Consider the following 12,568-nt stretch of genomic DNA (forward strand, 5'->3'; position numbering starts at 1 on the left):
ATCCTATCTCCTGCTCTAGGAACACCTTCATATCCACATTTGGTGCTGCTCTGTTCACAATTCCAAAGAACAGATGCAGTCTAGATGTCCATCAACATATGAATGAATAATGTAAATATGGTACAAATGTATACACAGTGGAATTTTATTCATCCTTAAAGTAATACATAATTATGAACATGTAGGAAAATGGAAGGAACTGGAAAATATTAGATTAAATGGGTAAGCCAGCTAAGAGAGATAAATACCACAAGCTCTTGCATGTAGATTCTAAACTCTGTTACCTATGTGTACCCTGATAGAGTAAATATTGGCAAAGAACAGGAAATTAGAATGGGCTTCAGGAGAGTGAGACAAATAAGGCTCTAGGGAAAGCAATGCAGTGGGGATATAGAAAACAAGTAGAAAGAATACTAGTAATGAAAGTTTAAGAAGAATGGTGCGGTGGGAGGGGAAACAACAAAGCTAGTTGGGTGTAAGAGAAGGCAAGTAAGAGGGAAGAGCTATAGCAGCCTACTTATCAATTAATGGTGGAAAACAATGAATAAGAGGCAGTAGTTCCATGGCAGAAAATGACCTAAAATGGGATCCAGAAATTATGGGTACTGAAAGTGTTCATTTCAAAAGCTGAGAAGGAACTGTGGAAGGTCGTCGTTTGCCTCTGCTTCTAGTTGAGTTCACACTACACCGAAGTCTTCTACCATAGTGGCATATATTTTAGATCAAAAGATTTATATTTGAGGACTACACAGCTGGCTCAATCAGTAAAGTGTCTGCCATGCATGCACAATGATTTGAATTCATATCATCAGGACCTATACCAGACAGCTCACAACTGCTTGCCACCCCAGTTACAGAGTGCCTGTGCCTTTGTCTAGACACACTTGTTCTCACATGCACACACCCCACCCCACTCAGATATGTTTATAGTTTAAAATAAAATTATTCTTAAAAGTGATAAAGTGGAGAAGTGATCAAGAAGACACTCGGCATTTACTCCCAGCCTCCATATGTAGAGACATGCATATGCCTACACAGAAAGACAGACAGACAGACAGACACACACACACACACACACACACAGATGCTTGTGCGCACATGCACACATGTCCTCTTTCCTGTATCTGTCTCACACACAGTTAGCATCATCGACAATGTCCCCAGCCACTTGATAGAAGAATGGGTTATTTACAGGATCAGTTCAGGCACAGTAAAATGCTGTGTCTGGAGTTCTGTCTCTGCTCCAACTATTTCTGACTAACAACATGGTAAGGACTGTAGCAAGACATATAACGACTTTGATCTGAACTGCTAACTGCTAAAGCTAACACTTTAAGCACCATGAAAATAGCCCACGAAATAAGTAATCCTCTCTGTGCCTCTAAAGAACTAAGAGTTGTGTGCAACATTGCAAAGCAGAAAAGATTGTCTTTGACATAGCCAGTGACTGAAATGTGGCCACAGTTCTGTTTGTGTGCGCAATCATCAGAGCAGAGTCAAACCCTTGCTCTTGACATCAATTGTGCTTTGATTCGCAGATGCCACAAAATAGAACAGAGAGATGGAAAGCAGTATTCTGAGCTGCATGAATAGAAAGGCCTGGCTTGTGCAAGGAACTCAATCTTCTAGAAACAGAATGGCAAAGGGGGAATTCCAGTCTGGAACAAGCCATCAAGCTAGAATAAAATTAGGCAATTGATATATGTATGCATGTATGTATGTATATGTACACACAATATATATGATGAATTGTGACACACTATATATGTATATATATACACACACACATATATATATATACACGTATATGTGTGTAACATTTTGTTACTGCCTAAAAATTGCCAGAATCTCTTTTTATTGTGTAAGACCAGATCATAGTGTTAAAACATTTGATATTATGGATATTTAAGAATACATGCAAAAAATATTTCCTGCCTATATGATATCCTATACAATTTTTTAAGTGTCATGGATTCCCTTTTCAAAATATCTTTCATGTTGATGATGATCTTAGAAAAACACAATCATTTTGAGATATGCTATTTCCTTTAGTCGTCTCAGATATTGTCCTATATAAGCAACTATAACAGAGTTAATTGTCTCGTATGTATTAAGAAGCAATGATGCATAAAACCTTTCAATATCAACTTAGAGCAGAACAAAAGGCAGATTTGTTTATGTGATCATTAAAGCAAATGACACAGAAAGTCACTGTTATTAATTATACAGGGGAAACAAATTAGAGTCAGTCACATGCAAAAATAATCCGTTCAAAAAAGGAAAAGAAAAGAAAACATTGTTCATATTACCCTGAAGTTGTAATATCAAGAATATTTAAGATTTTTTAAAGCTTTGAAATGAAAATTTGAGTGGTTTTGATTTTGTTAAATTTTTCTCTCTCAATGCCCAAAGGTTTAAATGGCGGCAATTGTGAACCATTCTGAGTGTTCAGATATTCAGACAGTCAATGTTCATTTTAGCAAGTGCCTTTAAATATGTTTCAGGGTCTCTACCTGTGGCAGATAAACAAGACCATAGACAGAAGATCTTTTTAGTAGTTTTCAAAGCAGCTGTTGAGAATAGAATATAAATCCATATTTCAAATGTACCAGTATCTTCCTCATAAGTGATAGAGAGAGACAGTTCTACAAACTAGTACTCCTCTTGTAAACAAGGGGATTCCAAGCTTACAGAACATTTTCCAGCACATCTATTTGTGAGTTTGGTTTTGATGTAACTTGGCATCTGTCCGATGTTATACTCTGCTGCTACGGTGCATAACTTATCAATGGATTTTGGTGTGGTATGTTTTTTTTATAGTAAACAGTATTTGGCACCTGTCCCCAAATAACTTGAGAGTTATATAAAGAAAATAATACATGGCAAAAGGCAGTGACAAATAGTTCTAAAAATGGGACATGTATGATATGCTAGTTTCTTTTGTTAAACATCATTATTTTAGCTGGGATTGAATTTTTAAGACAGGGTCTCCCTATGTAGCTCGGGCTTGAAAAGAACTTGCTGTTTGAGCCTATAGTTTGTGAATCTCCCAAAGGGCTGGAATGACAATTTAAATTTACTATCTAGAGTTTGATCTATTATAAGCAGTTTCTGTAGACACAAAAGTGCATACATGGATAAATTTCACTCATTTGTATAATAATTATTAAGAGTCACTTTTATCCTAAATAATCCTGCAAGATCAGTTAGGAGTTTGACTTCTTCTTTTCTGATTTGTATCCCCATGATCTCCTTTTGTTCTCTTATTGCTCTAGCTAGAAATTTAAGTACTGTATTGAAGAGAAATGGAGAGAGTGGACAACTTTGTCCTGTTCCTGATTTTAGTGGGATTACTTTGAGTTTCTTTCCATTTAGTTTGATGTTATCTGTTGGCTTGCTGTATATTGCCTCTAATATGTTTAGGTATATTACTCATATCCCTGCTTTCTCTAAGACCTTTATCACTATTTTCATATGATATGATAGTATATTTAGGTGACCCAAAAATTCTACCAAGGAACTCCTACAACTCATAAACACCTTCAGTAATGTAGCAGGATACAAGATTACTTAAAAAAAATCAGTAGCCTTCCTCTATACAGATGATAAACTGGTTAAGAAAAAAATCAGAGAAAGAATACTCATCACAGTATCCTCAAATAACATAAGATATGTTTGGGCAACTCTAACCAAGCAAGTGAAAGACATGTATGACAAGAACTTTAAGTCTTTGAAGAAAGAAATAGAAGAAAACACCAGAAAATGGAAAGATCTTTCATGCTCTTGGGTAGGTAGAATTTACAGAGTAAAAAATAGCAATCTTACCAAAAAGCAATCTACAGATTCAATTCCATCCCCATCATAATCCCAACACAATTCTTCATGGACCTCCAAAAAACAATACTCAACTTCATATGGAAAAACAGAAACAAAACAGGATGATCAAAACAATCCAATACAACAACAATAACAAAAAACTTCTGGAGACATCACTATCCTGGATTTCAAACTGTTCTATAGAGCTACAGTAATGAAATCAGCCTGGTATTGGCATGAAAACGGAAGGAGGACCAATGGTATCAAATCAAAGACGTGGATATCAATCCATACATCTATGAACACCTTTTTGGCAAACATCTTTTTGGCAAAGAAGCAAAAAAGATAAAATGGAAAAAAGAAAGCACATAAAGCAAATGGTGCTGACCTAACTGGATATCAACATATAGAAGAATGAAAATAGATCCATATCTATCACCATGCAGAAAACTCAAGTACAAATGGATCAAAGACCTCAACATAAAACCAAGCACACTGAACCTCATAGAAGAGAAAGTGGGAAGTACATTTGAATGCATTGGCACAAGAGATCACTTCCTAATTATAATCCCAGTAGCATAGAAACTGAGAACAACAAGTAATAAATGGGACCTCCTGAAACTGAGAAGCTTCTGTAAAGCAAAGGACATGGTCATCAAGACATAACTGCAGCCTGCAGAATGCGAAAAGATCTTCATCAATCCAACATCAAACAGAGGGCTGATCTCCAAATATACAAAAAACACAAGAAATTTGACATTCAAAGAACAAACAATCCTGTAAAAAATGGAGTACAGACCTAAACACAGAACTCTCAAATGGCTGAAAGACAGCTAAGAAAATGCTCAACACCCTTAGCCATCAGAGAAATGCAAATGAAAACAACACTGAGATTCCATCTTACACCTGTCAGAATGACCAAGATCAAAAACACTGAGGGCAACTTTTGCTGGAGAGGATGTGGGGTAAATGGAACACTCCTCCATTGCTGTTGGGAGTGCAAACTTATACAGCCACCTTGGAAATAAGTATAGCAATTTCTCAGAAAATTAGGAAACAATCTACCTCAAGATCCAGCAATACCACTGTTGGGTATATACCCAAAGGAAACTCAAATCACACCACAAGAACATGTGTTCAACTATGTTCATAGTAGCATTATTCATAGTAACAAGAACATGGAAACAACCTAGATGCCCCTCAACTTAAGAACAGATAAAGAAAATGTGGCTCATTTACACAATGGAGAACTACTCAGTAGTAAAAATAATAACATCTTGAAATTTTTAGACAAATGAATGGATCTCCAAAACATCATATTGAGTGAGGTAACCCAGACTCAGAAAGACAAATATAATGCACTCACTCATAAGTTGCTGACAGAGGTTTCTGTTCTGCTCAGTCCTTCAGTCATTCAGTCCCAAAAAACACACAGAAGTCTACATTAATCATAAACTGGTTGGTCTATTAGCTCAGGCTTCTTATTAACTATTTCTACATCTTAACCATAATTCTTGTCTGTCTTAGCCATGTGGCTTGGTACCTTTATCAGAGAGGCATTCTCACCTTAAACTCTCTGTGTCTGAGTGATAGATGCAGACTGACCTTTCTTCGTCCCAGCATTCTCCTTGTTCTTGTAGCCTTGCCTCTACTTCCTGCCTGATAGCCCTGTCAACACTTCCTGCCTGGCTACTGGCCAATCAGCGTTTTATTAAAATAATACAAGTGACGGGATAAAAGATCATTGTCCCACAGCAATGAGTGGCTTTTAAACATAAAGTAAAGAAAAAGCAGCCTACAAAACACAACTCCAGAGAACCTAGACAAAAAGGGGATCCTAAAAGAAACATACAAGAAACTAAATAGGAAAGAGAAAAATACAAGATATCCTTAGTTAATTGGGAGTGTGGGGGTCATGGGAAACAGTAGAAGTGGTGAAGGGAGGAAGGGGGGAACAGAGAAAAATTTATAGTCCAATATAAACAATAAAAAGAAAAAAAAGATTTAGAAGTAGTACTGAAATTCTGCGTCATTATTTGTTCTTCAAAAATCTTAGCATAAATTGTAATGTAATTTAATTTATCAAATTAAAATAACTTGGAAAATGTTGATTTAGTACCTACTTAATTTCAAGCAAAGAATGCTGTATAACAATTAGCATTATAAGCCAGAAAATAGATATTTCTAAGCCCAAACACTAGAATAATAATCCATTTGTAGGTATTTCCTTGGGAGGTATAGACTCCTCTTGAGGGAAGAGCAGCAAGAAGAGAGTTTGTTTTGCTGGCTTTTTGTTTAATGATAATAACACACTTGAGTAGATTGATTCTAACCAGATCAAATTGTTGTAGCTCCCAAGGAAATGTCCTTTCCATAAGCCAAGAGTCTCCTTTGATCATCCTTAAACCCTCAGAGACAGCCACACTGAGTATTCATAAGGGATGGATGGTTAATTGATGGAGACCATGGCTAAAAAGATGTTTTGTCACACTCCTCATTCCCTCCCTCCTCTGGATCTGTCTAAAGCTTGTTGCTATTTCATGCCCCTAATTAGATTACACCCATCATGAGGATATCTGTAGCAGTTCATTCATTCACCTTGTTTTTCTTATCCACAGGTTTGAATGTGAATGATACTTGTGAAGAGCAGGCTAAGATTTTGTGGTACTGAGGTGTACTGCAATCCTGATTTGGCTTGAAAAAAAATCAAGGCCAATACCGTTTAACATGATGAGCAAATAACACCTTACACAAATGAAATAATATACTTTTAAGCTTAGAAGATCTCAGATTGAATTAATTGGTATTTTTCCTTCAAATGATTCTTCAGGATAAGATGTATTTTATTTTAAGAGTCAAGGGGAATTTAGAGGCAGCAAACTGACTATGAGGCACACATGAAAACACATAAACATATTTGTGCATGTACACAGAGAGAGAAAGAGACATAGGTGGAGAAAGAATAAATATTTTTTAAAGAAAGTCTTTATAAATTTTTATCTAGAATTATTTGAGTGCTTAAAAATTCAACAACTTAAGCAGGTGGTGATGGTTCATGCCTTTAATCCCAGCACTCAGGAGGCAGAGGCAGGTGGATCTCTGTGAGTTTGAGTCCAGCCTGGTCTACAAGAGCTAGTTCCAGGACAGGCTCAAAGACGAGAAACACTGTCTTGAAAAACCAAAGAAACAAGCCAGAAGAATAGGAAGAAGAAGAAGGAGAAGAAGGAGGAGGAGGAAGATGAGGAGGAGGAGGAAGAGGAGGAGGAGGAAGAGGAGGAGGAGGAAGAGGAGGAGGAGTTAAATAGCCTAGAAATCATTGCCTATGCTGTCAATATTTTGATATTTTAAAAGATTTACCTATTTCTAATTATGTGAATTTGCACATGTGAGACGGGATGCTTTGATAAGGATCACAGGATGCCCTTAGAGTTGACTACAGGTGTATTTGAGCCACTTGGCATGAATGCTGGCAACCAAACTCTGGTCCTCTACAAAGCAGTGTGTGTTCTTACCTACAGAGACATGTGTTCACACCCAATGATTGTATTTTTAAGTCACTACAAAGTAAGAGGTGGTTTTCCTATAATCCTATCATAAACATGAGAAATTGTGCTTAGTTACGTCATGTTTACTTTACAAGTGTTATTATTTTGTTTCTTTCTTTAAAGGAGGAAAAAATCTCAGAAACACTATTGCTGAATTTCATCACACTCTCATTTTTATTTCTTCATGGATTTCAGATTTCTCTGTAGCTTCCCAGACCACAGGACCTCAAAGCAATCAGGAATACTATAGTCATAGCTAAGGATGCCATTCTTCTTTCTTGTTATGGTCTTATTTACCTAAGCCTCAACAATTCTACAGGCATCCATGTGAGTGAATTAGATATGAAGCAGGTGAATTCAGTGAGGGAGAAAATGAATTTTTGTGAAATTCTAATAGAAACGTGTATATTTGTTGCTGATAATCTTGTAAAAGTCAAATTAAACACCATTTTTGCAAAGATTTTTATACACAAAGCTTGACATTAAAAACATGCAGTGAATATTTTTATTAAATTAAAATAATATAAACTAATTGATGTTATTTAGGATTCAAGAAGTAGATAACATGCACACAGAGATAAATCATCAAAAATAAGCAATTGTAATTATGCATATTTATGAGAAATCTTTGTCATTCCAATGAAAGAAAATAACCACTGAAATCTTAGGGTTTATAAAACAACAGAACTACTGGGCTATAACTTAAACCTAAGATGAAAAAAATTTTAAACCTCTGACTAGGGCTGGAGAGATGACTCAGTCGTTAAGACCTCTGACTCTCACAGAGAACCTGAGTTCAATTCCTAACACCCACATGGCAGTTCACAACTTTCTGAAACTCCAGTTTATCGGCGAATCAATCCCACACCAGTTATGTTTTAAGGGGTTATTTATTTTGGGGGGTAAAACTTACATACACCATAAACCGTCAGGAAGGGAGCCTAGTTGCTGGAGCAGGAGCCGGGAGCAGGAGCCGGGAGCAAGCACCAGAACCAAGAGAGCCTGATTCGGGATCTGTGGCTCTTTTTAAAAGAGAAATATACCACACCCCAGTGGGCTGGTATTTTAGCGGCTATTGGCTGACGGAGCGGAAGGCGCTCCCGTTGCACTGTGGGCTAGTGCTTCAGCGACTATTGGCTGAGGCAGCGAAAGATACTCCCACAACACCAGTTCCAGAGGATCTGACACCTTCACACAAACATACATGCAGACAAAACACTAAAGTACATAAAATAAAAATAAATAAATTACTTAAAAAAAATCTCTGACTTAAGAAATTTTCTTCCTGTGTTATATGTCTAGTATGTTTTTGAAAATTAATTTTTCCCCTCTGAATTACTACATAGGTTTCCATACCATGTTCTAACTTGTGAGCCTACTCTCCAAGTACATAGTCTCATCATTAATGACTTAAAATACTGGGGTGCAAATCTTCCCAAGAATGACATTTGGAAAAACTACTATCCCATGGAATTTAGAATGTAATAGGCATTTTTTTTATCTAGTTGAACCTCTATTTATTTATTGTGAGGCAACAGGGAATAAATTTTGTCTTGCTTAGCAGACATAGTCTATAAGAATGAAAAGATAAAAAATATTGCAAATGTCAAAATAAATAACATGCATTGCATGTCTCCATCTGGGTCTGTCATAAAAAAAAAAACAATTAGGGACAAGGGAACTTTATCACAAAGCCAGGAAGCAGCTTATAAAGTGGAAGATGTTAATTTATCCTTACTATGTTCCAGAAATGGTGAAGTATCCAAATTTCAACTTTGAGATTACCGGAAGTGTTATAAACCTGAACGTTTCGAAGCACTCGGTTCGGAGTCATTCATGACTGTCCACACAACAGCTTGCTTGTTTGCTCTTTGTTGGGTGCCATAAATATGTGATCAAGTCCAGGACATCAAAGCTATGTATACATTATCACAAAGTGATTACAAATGTTTAAATGCATAAACATAAAGTCTAAACACTAGGAACAAGATAAAATCACTTTTTGCACAAAAAAAAAAAGTGTTTAGTTACCTTAATACAGCCTTAAAGGGCATTTCTGCAAACAAAGATCTATTCACTCACTACAACAAAGGATGTGGTAATTATGAACTTGTCTGTCCAGGACAAATCACATTCCTGACAGCACCATCTCTTTGAGCTACCTCACCAGCCATACGGGTCTTATCATGAGTCATTACAATATTGGTTAATGGATTCAAAGAAACAGAGTTAATCTAACAGGTAAAAGCACTTTTGCCGTTCCTTAAATAAGATAAAGTTAAGGAAAACAAAGCTTGGAAGAAACAAATCCAATTAAAAGCCTAATTAAAACAAAACTCAACTCTACTTGCAAATGAGAAAAGTAGTTATCTGTGTCAGCAAGATTTCTTTAAGACAAAAACTGATGAACTTACCAAATATGGCAGTGTTGTGTTTAGTCACAGCAGGACAGCAAAGGGGAAGCTCTCAGAACGCTTTCTGGGTACATTTCCTGAAAAATGAAAATTGAAATAACTAAATATGAAAATATAAGCTAACAGGAACAGAAAAAACATTGTAAATAAAAGCATGACTTGTACAGTGGACACATTTTAAAATTTAAATTGTAAATATACATAGAGTTCAATCTTGCATATGATCACTGCTGCTTCTAAATTAGCAGTTGATCTACTTGTTCCATAAATCACCTGACTGCCATACCTATGTATGTACACTTGTGTGTATAGATTCATAACTGAAAATTTCTCCTGGTCATTATTGAAGTTCCCATCATTCTCTCATCTAGGTTAGTATAAGTGTATTGGTGAGTGGTTATTTGAGTGAACGATAATTTCCGTATAATAAACCCATGACACAATTATCAACTATTAATAATCAAAAGGTAAATTTTAATATGCTCCTAAATTAAATTCATAAATATTCACTTCTTATATCACATGGGCTAGCCAGTTTCAGTGTAAAAAATTGATTCATACCAAAATTAAATATTAATGAATAATTCCTATTCTGTTATTTAATATAAAGGATTTTATATTTCATCTGCATTTTTAGACTGATTAAAAAATCAACCAATATTCGAGACTAGAAAAGAAGTAATTGCAAGTAGTGATAAACAAGAAAGAGAGGAAGCTGTACAATGATCACAGTGTCAACTGTTCTAAATTAGAGCCTAACTTGGTGCCAGATATAGCGGGAAATACCTGTGACTGACACAGTTGGGATGCTGAGAAGAGGTTCGCTGTGACTTCCAGGCTAGCCTGGCTACAGAGTTAGATACTGTCTCAAATCTGAATGTGACTGACAATGAGGGCGGACTGAGAAGTCAATGATAATGACACCAAGTTTTGATTCTTTTTGATTCTACTGCATGTACTGGCTTTTTGGGAGCCTAGTCTGTTTGATGCACACCTTCCTAGACCTGGATGGAGGGGGGATGACCTTGGATTTCCCACAGGGCAGGGAACCCTGACTGCTCTTAGAACTGGAGAGGGAGAGGGAAGGAGAGTTGGGGCGTGGGAGGGAAATGGGAGGATGGGAGGAGGTGGAACTTTTTAATAAATAAATAAATAAACAGAAAAAAACAAACAGAAAGAAAAGGAAGGAAAATCAAATTGGAAAAGAAAATGATCATGTATGTTTAGGAACTAACTAAGTCAGTCAACAGTGACCTAAATTTTAATCCCAGCACTCAGGAGGCAGAGGTAAGTCGTTCTCTGTGAGTTCAAGGTCAGTCTGATCGACAGAGAAAGTCCCAGGACAGTGAGAGTGGTTACAAACAGAAACTCTGCCTCAAATAGCCTAAATAAATAAATAAATATGATGATAGATAGATAGATAGATAGATAGATAGATAGATAGATGGATGGATGGATGGATGGATGGATGGATGGATGGATGGATGGATGGATAGATAGATAGATAGATAGATAGATAGATAGATAGATAGATAGATAGATAGATAGATAGATAAGCAAAATAAAAGAATCAACTACAAGAAGAAGTGGCAAGCTTTTGAACATACCATGTATATCATTTGTGTTTGGCAAAGCTAAGGTGGTGAGAAGATGATTGGGGATGTCTATGAGGCTGATAATAGAAGTTTTCTACATTTGGCAGAGGTCAAGTCAAACTTGAAAAAAATGTTAAAAATCATTACTCAAAGTACAGATAGGCGGTATTACACAGAATTTAGAAATTATATAAAAAATAAATAAATCTATTGTGGAAATGACAACTAAATCATTTGAAAGAAAAAAATGTCAAACATATAAACTATTTTGCATTTAATTTATGAGGTTAGTTTGCTATAGCTATTTATAAGCAATGCAAACTTGATTATTAAATTTTCAATATTTTAATAACTAATGAAAACAATTTTGACAGCTTTCTACATGCATATACTGAATTCTGACTGAAGTAAGACCTCACAGTTCTCTCTGCCTCCCGCTCCTGCTCACTTCCTTTCCTCTCCCAAGGCCCATTCCCACATTCATGTCCTTTGGTTTCAGTTTGAGACCCACTGACTTTAACTACAGTCATCTGTGTGAACATGAGTTTTATCTAAATGCTTTAGAGACCAATTTTCCAGGAGATAAATTAAGACATAATTGTTTTAGATTGTTAAATTTTAAGTTAAGGAGAAAAACTGAGAGCATAGGATATTTGAAAACACCCACAAGTGGGAATAGAAATGGAATAGTTTCCATAGATGGCAGCAAAAATAAGAGGTTCCAAATTAAATTTTGCTCTTTGATATCTAACCAATGATATCTTGTTTATTTTTGAGATTGATATTTAAATAAAACATTTCTACTTCCCTTTTCTCCCTATAAGCTCTCTCATATACACCTCTGCTTCTCCTTCCTATTCATGGCCTTTTGTTTTCATTAATAGCTATTTCATTCATGTGTATATTTGCACATAAGTATAGATCAGTAAATATAACCTGTTGATTCCAGACAATATTCTCATATGATGAATACTTTTATTTGCAAAATCAGTCTTTAATCATTGATGAAAATGATCAAAGTTTGAAAATCTAAAGAGCTTTGACCTCTTAAATGTTAGATTATGTTGATTACTTGTTAAACATAAACATAGAAGCTTGTACTCAAAGGAAAATTAAACTCCATATCAAACTGCAAAAAAGAGCACAATGATTTTAGGATATTTACTGATATTAATATCATAATCATATAAACCCTATA

The 12,568-nt window shown here is 35.7% G+C and overlaps 1 protein-coding gene across 5 annotated transcripts in view; it reads right to left on the reverse strand.

Moving 5' to 3' along the window:
* Marchf1 (membrane associated ring-CH-type finger 1) overlaps positions 1 to 12,568 on the reverse strand; it is an 846,936-nt gene that overhangs the window by 555,587 nt on the left and 278,781 nt on the right. For all 5 annotated transcript variants that reach the window (XM_085680340.2, XM_085680338.2, XM_085680339.2 and 2 more), the window contains exon 2: positions 9,776 to 9,852. The gene's annotated coding sequence lies outside the window, so the exon portion shown is untranslated. The remainder of the gene's footprint in view (positions 1 to 9,775; positions 9,853 to 12,568) is intronic.

The sequence above is a fragment of the Myodes glareolus genome, chromosome 23, assembly GCF_982192425.1.
Source record: "Myodes glareolus chromosome 23, mMyoGla1.1, whole genome shotgun sequence".
Lineage (NCBI taxonomy): Eukaryota > Metazoa > Chordata > Mammalia > Rodentia > Cricetidae > Myodes > Myodes glareolus.